The sequence below is a fragment of the Phaethon lepturus genome, unplaced genomic scaffold (genome assembly GCF_000687285.1).
Source record: "Phaethon lepturus isolate BGI_N335 unplaced genomic scaffold, ASM68728v1 scaffold26636, whole genome shotgun sequence".
Classification (NCBI taxonomy): domain Eukaryota; kingdom Metazoa; phylum Chordata; class Aves; order Phaethontiformes; family Phaethontidae; genus Phaethon; species Phaethon lepturus.
This window is the reverse complement of record NW_010546018.1, coordinates 8,444-14,648: the sequence shown is the minus strand read 5'-3', so window position 1 is coordinate 14,648 and position 6,205 is coordinate 8,444.

The window sequence follows — 6,205 nt, the reverse complement described above, 5'->3', positions numbered from 1 at the left end:
AAGCAGGAATGGCTTAGAAATCACTCAGCCAGAGTAACAAGCTACTCCTTACAAATAGTACCTTTCTACATATATTTACAGTTAAATCTTGAAATTAAAAAAAAGTTTTATTTACAATATGCATTAGGTTTAATCATAGAACAATAACAAATTAGAAATAGACATACACACATATTTACACACACATAGCAGCATGCTGTATATAAAATACTGGATGAAAACTTGCAAGGTCAATCTGATATACAAGGGCTAAAAAAGGTAACTATTTAAAAGAGCACATATGCAATAAATTTTATTATACTTCAAAGGTGCTATGATTTGCTGATACAATAGAAAAATCTATGTGACTGTGTCAAATGGTTCACATTCTTGTGAGTTAACGTGACAAAAATCGTGGGTACTCTATCCTCAAATCAACAGCTGTAACATTAACTACCACAAGCTGAATAATAGGCCACACTTAACCACACTTGCATTCTGCCATGGAAAATAATTTCCACTCATGAATTGGGTCTAATTTCACAAGATTAGGTAGTAGAAAATACTACTGTTTGCATTATGCTTTGTGACTTTTCCTACCTGTCTCCCCATGCTGATATTCTGCAGGCAGGGAAATCAATCTCAACAAAGAGCATCATTCCCCCACCCAATTTCTACATTATTTTTTTAATTCTTTTGAGAGTGTTGCTTTGAATTTGTTACCTCTCCTGCAGTCAGCGAAAGGAAAAATGCTCTGAGTGCTGCTTTATTTAGCACAGACCAACGTAAGAGGATCTCCACCTGGAAGACTACCTTTCATTTCAAGAGTCACAGAAAGAAACTCTTAACAGGTGAGTGGTGAGAAGGTATTTCACATGTAGGCACCTCTAGCAGCAGATCTCTCCATTCTACTTCCACGGCTGCAATGTGACTTATGAGTTGATGCGGATGAGACTGTGGTGTTTCCCCAAAACCCACAGTAACTTCACAATACACAACAGCCACATCTGCTTTGTCTACCTGCTTTGTCCAGAGCCAATTTTCCACTGAGGATGCCAACACTTCGCATTTCTGTGCCAGTTCCCTGCTCCTTCTAAACTCAGTTGTTCCACAAATACACTCTTGTTTGTCTGTTGGGTATTTTCAGCACTTTCGAACCATTTCATACTACCTGATGTAAGAGGAAGACCTTTTAGTTTTATACGGTAGCCTGTAACTTAAAAAAAATTTAAAATTAGAAGTTGGCCTATTTGGGCAGCCAGCCCTGCAAAACACAACGTGATCATACTCATTAGTAGGAATTTACAAGAATTTAGATCTTCATGCATAAAATTAGAAGAAGAGCCAAATGACAAAAAAACTCAGCATTTTTATTAAAATTTTTTAAAAAGCCTTGGGGCAACCACAACCCTCCAAAATGGTACTGTTCTAGGATCCCACGGTACATCAAACCAGGACATGCCCCACTGAGCCACAGGGCTTTGACTATTCTTTCTGGTGTGCTTCGCATTCAGTCAACAGAGACTCGGGGAGAAATGTACCACAGACACACCCATGTGTGTCTAGTGCAAGTTCTAATGAACTTGCCAGGAGCTGGTATAATCATCACTGATAAAGTTGTTACCCAGATAAAGTCTGCAATTTAATATTTTAATACTATTAACTTTTAATTTTATTATTAAATTGAATGTTAATATTATTCTGAATATTCTGGTGTTGGAGACATTTTCTAATATTTATTGCCAGGCAAAATCTAGGAGGAGACAGCACGGCTTTGGAGGCTGGCAAGTTATCTCTGTATCTAAAGAACTACCGCGTCTCTCAGTACTATAACCTAGAATGCTTGATTGCTTGAACTTTGAGAACTTATTAGGCTATCATATTTATGATACAATTTTTATGTAAAGCAGAAAGGTACTTCCCATAAAGTTAGGGTAGAATCATGTAATTCTAAATATGTAGTAATTAGCAATCTTTGATTGCATAATGATGTTGCATAATTAGAAATCTTTGATTAGAGAAAACCATTTAAAAATTCCCTGTGAGCTTTTCATATAACTGCTCAGAACTAACAATGTCACCAACTTAACGATACACACACATTCTTTCCTCTTCCTTGCTTCCTCCACAAGCAAGCAGCTCCCCCCCAGCTTGCCATTTGTTTTTCACCCTGGTGTTCATTCTCTAGAATGAGTTCATCACTCCTTAAAAACTGGGTCAAACTGGGAGCAGTTTGAACTCCTGACTGATGTTCCTTTTCTAGGGAACAGACTGAGTGTTAATACCCAGTACTCAGTACAAGAAATTAATAAAGCAGAACAGAGAAAAATAAAAAGGAAGGGCAAGAAGAATGGAAATAAAGGACATGGGTGAGTTCACCAAAGCTTTCTTTTACACTGTTCTTGAGGCAATACGTACTTGGTTTGCTAATACCACAAGATATTCTTAGCAAAACTGTTTTTCCTGGATTTAGTTTAAAATTTATAAACTACCCTTCCTTTCCCAAAACATACAATTTAAGGTTTGAATTATTATATCTGATAGTATGAATTTCAATTCAGTTTTAATATTCAATTCTATAAGGTAGATTAATACTATAAAATATTTTACATTTTAAATGCAAGAATCCAGAAATATTAAGTTATCAATACCACAAGCAGCCTGACATAGCTCCCTTGGGTACATATATATATACACACACACACACATATGCACTAAATATTACTATGCAGTCAGATAGATGGTTCAACTTTAATTTACAGAGTACAGACTAAGCGTTTAGTGGAAAGTGTAAAATACTGCATAATAACAGCACAGCAGTAAGAAGCATATGTAGAGTAGTAAGTTACAGCCATTGTGTTTTGTCAGGATTACAACAGTGCTTTTAAAGTTCTCTTCTCTCTAAAACAACCAAAAATCTACAAAGAAGATGTATTTTTTTCCTTGCCTGAAATACCTATTTTCTAAAGGTTTGTTTGTGACAACGCAGACTTGGAGTCTGAATGGACTGCTCCACCATGCTTGCAGAGAAGATGGCCAAGAAGTTAAACTAGAGAGAAAAGCAACCAAAAAACGGTAGAGAAGGGGAAAAACACTCCTCTGAAAGCACAAGTTTATGGTTTGTATAAGGAAGGCCACAGACCACATGAAACTTAGGGCAGCGCTCTGCAAAGGTTTGGAGAGAATACCAGATGCCTTGTCAAGGTCATCAACAGAAATTCCAAACTCTGGATTTAACAGAGTAATAACAGAAGCATGGATCGCATTTGGACACAGGATTCTCAGCTGTTCTGCACATCTACTGGATATACAAACTCTTCCAGCTGGCTCCACCATATACCTCCCCTGCTTTTTAAATAAAATTCTTTCAGCGATTTGATCCTACATGTATGCTCTTATCATAACAGACTATCAAATCATATGTGCCACATGTTTTGGTTATCTCCTTGTTACAAACTAGAACTCCTTAAAAGACATATGGTTTAAAACAACTGGCTCTGAAAAAGGGAAGTATGGCCTACCAAGTACTGGCAACTGTATCAATAATAAAACAGCAGAAATAGAATGGAAAGATAACTAGTTTTTTCCTGTTTCACCTGGTTGAACCGTGTTACTAGATCACTATGGAACTCTATATGATTTCTGAAGCAAGAAACACAGTCTTTTTTCCATTGAGTTTCTGAGGAAGATATTGGCTTCCCATGACTCTAGGTAACAGAGAGAAGGAGGTCTACTATCATTCTGCTCGCTGTACCACTTCAAATTTTAAGACTTTATGTTTAAATAGAAGAGGAACAGAACCAACTTTGTCAAATCTGCCACAGAAACAAAACATTGGGATCAACAGAGTGTGTACTGTTATGAGCGAGTTCCTCTCATCCGGTGTAGCACCACAAACCAAAGCTGATTTTCAGTAACTGGTTTGATCTGAAAAAAACAAAAAATCTAAACCCCTCCCGCCTGTACATAAGGGGTGGAAAAAAAAGTCACAGTAAATAGCTTGCTGCAGGCAACATAACAATTTCCTCTCTCTGTAAAAGTTGTCTACTTTAATCCTTCAGACCTATGAAGTAAGATTAGAATCAAGCAACTGGTATCTTCTCTTGGTACTTTAAAAAAACTTCAATCAAAAAGCAGCTACAAAAATTAACTATACAGTAAAGGCTTAAGGTTAGTAGAAATTGGTCAGATGACTGCAAGAACAACATTATCTAATATGTCCAAAGGATACTTAGAAATCTGAAGGCACTGAATATATTTAGTAATGCCCTAGAAAAAGCTGGTGAACTGAGAAGTAACAGAAACCTTTCAATGAATCCTGGCTGTCCTAGGGATGTTCTAATTTTAACACAGTTTATTAAAGTAGTATTTCACCCAGCAAGAAACCATTAACTATGATTTATGTAAAATTTGGGGTAAATTACTTTTAGCTCCACAGGCTGAGTTAAAAATGTGTAGAAGTTGACAGGTAGCATTAAAGTCACATTCATCAAGTCCATAGAAAACCGACCTCCTGAGGAACCCAAGACATCAGAAAATGGCTTTGCAGCACAGCTGACTCATTGATGATACAAGATATTGAACTTCTGAAGATGTAATTCATGGAAACTACTGGGTTTTAAGTGATAGATACATTTTTAGGAAATAAAGCTGGAAGATAAGAGACAATTCATGAAAAACTGCCTGGGACATATGAAGGTTAAGGTACTTCTATGTATAAAAACTGAATAGTAAGTAGTACTAAAATATCACCACAAAATATGATGGCATGCCCTCATCTTGGACATATCTCCATTTCTGAAAATATTAAAATTAATTTAGAAATGGAGAGGATAAACAAAAACATTAATGACACAGTAATGAACACTACATAAAAAGTTAATTGGACGATCATTTATCTTAACATAAGAACACACACACAAAACTAAAAGAGAACACATTTAAAGCCAATAAAAGGAAACACTCATTGCAGAACATTTTAATGCCCATGAAAACATCAGGGCAGAATACAGTAACCAAAAAAAAAAAAAAAAATTAAAAGAATAAAAAAAAAAATTAAGGCATTTGTGGTAGGGTTTGTAGAGAGAGGTAACACCTTTTACGCCTACAATATAGTAGGATTAACCAGACATACTCTGACACGTAAACACTTAAATCTTTACTTAAGAACATACACAGTACATTAGGTTGAAAATAAACACTTGTTAAGAAAAAAATTAGTATTTCTGGACAAAAAATAAACCTCCCACAAACAATGGCACTCTCACAGTCTGCACCAGGAAGAGAACACTGACATACCGCTGTAAAATCTCACCATCACTGTAAGCAGCCAGTGCGTAACCAGCAGGGAAGTCCACAGTGGATGTAACTTTGGTGATCTGAGAGGCTATCCTCCAGTCTTTATCCAGAAACCATCTTTATCAGCAACGTTGTGTCCTACACGCATCCCAAATACTATGCAGTTTCTTCCCAAGAAGTCCCTTCCTATCAGTAGGTGAACTGCAAGGGCTACCACTCCTTCATTCTGCAAGCTACAGGCAACCACAGGTGACTCCCAAAGAGCAATACCAACTGCAGCAGCTACACCTGTCACCAGACTTTTCAAGTACACCCCTCACTACCTATCATACCTGACTGGTACCTTCTTACAACCTTCAACATCAATTTGTACAGGAGAAGGGTATCAGCCCTTTACCCATGGGTAATGTGGCCACCCCACACAAATGCTTGCATGCTCTATTTAATCACACCTTGAACTTCTCTAGAACTATTGTCAGGTGTGTATATGGTGGCTGGGTACAAGATGGAGAACACTGCATGGCCTGCTGGATGTCCAGCATGGAGAGGGTCTGCATGATCTGCTGCACAGCATCTTAAGAAGGTGCTCACAGGCCAACCCTCTGGACCAGGACAGGGCACTCCCCTGTTTGCACACCCAGACTGGACCTACTGCTCTCAGCTGGCCACGAATTAAAGCACACTAGACAACGCCAAAACACTACCTACACCCCTTACAGCTTCAGGTGGGGCTTTTCAGGCTACCACACAGGACCTGAACTATCTAATACTCATCAGGCCTTTTGACTTATCCTAGTATAAAGACAGATCTTCCCTTCCAGGCAAATCACTACTTAAGACCCTGACTCAACCACCAGCCCATACTTGCGTAACGCATCTGGATGCAGCGTCACACCACCCCCCTTAGCGCTCCACCTCCTAGGATGTG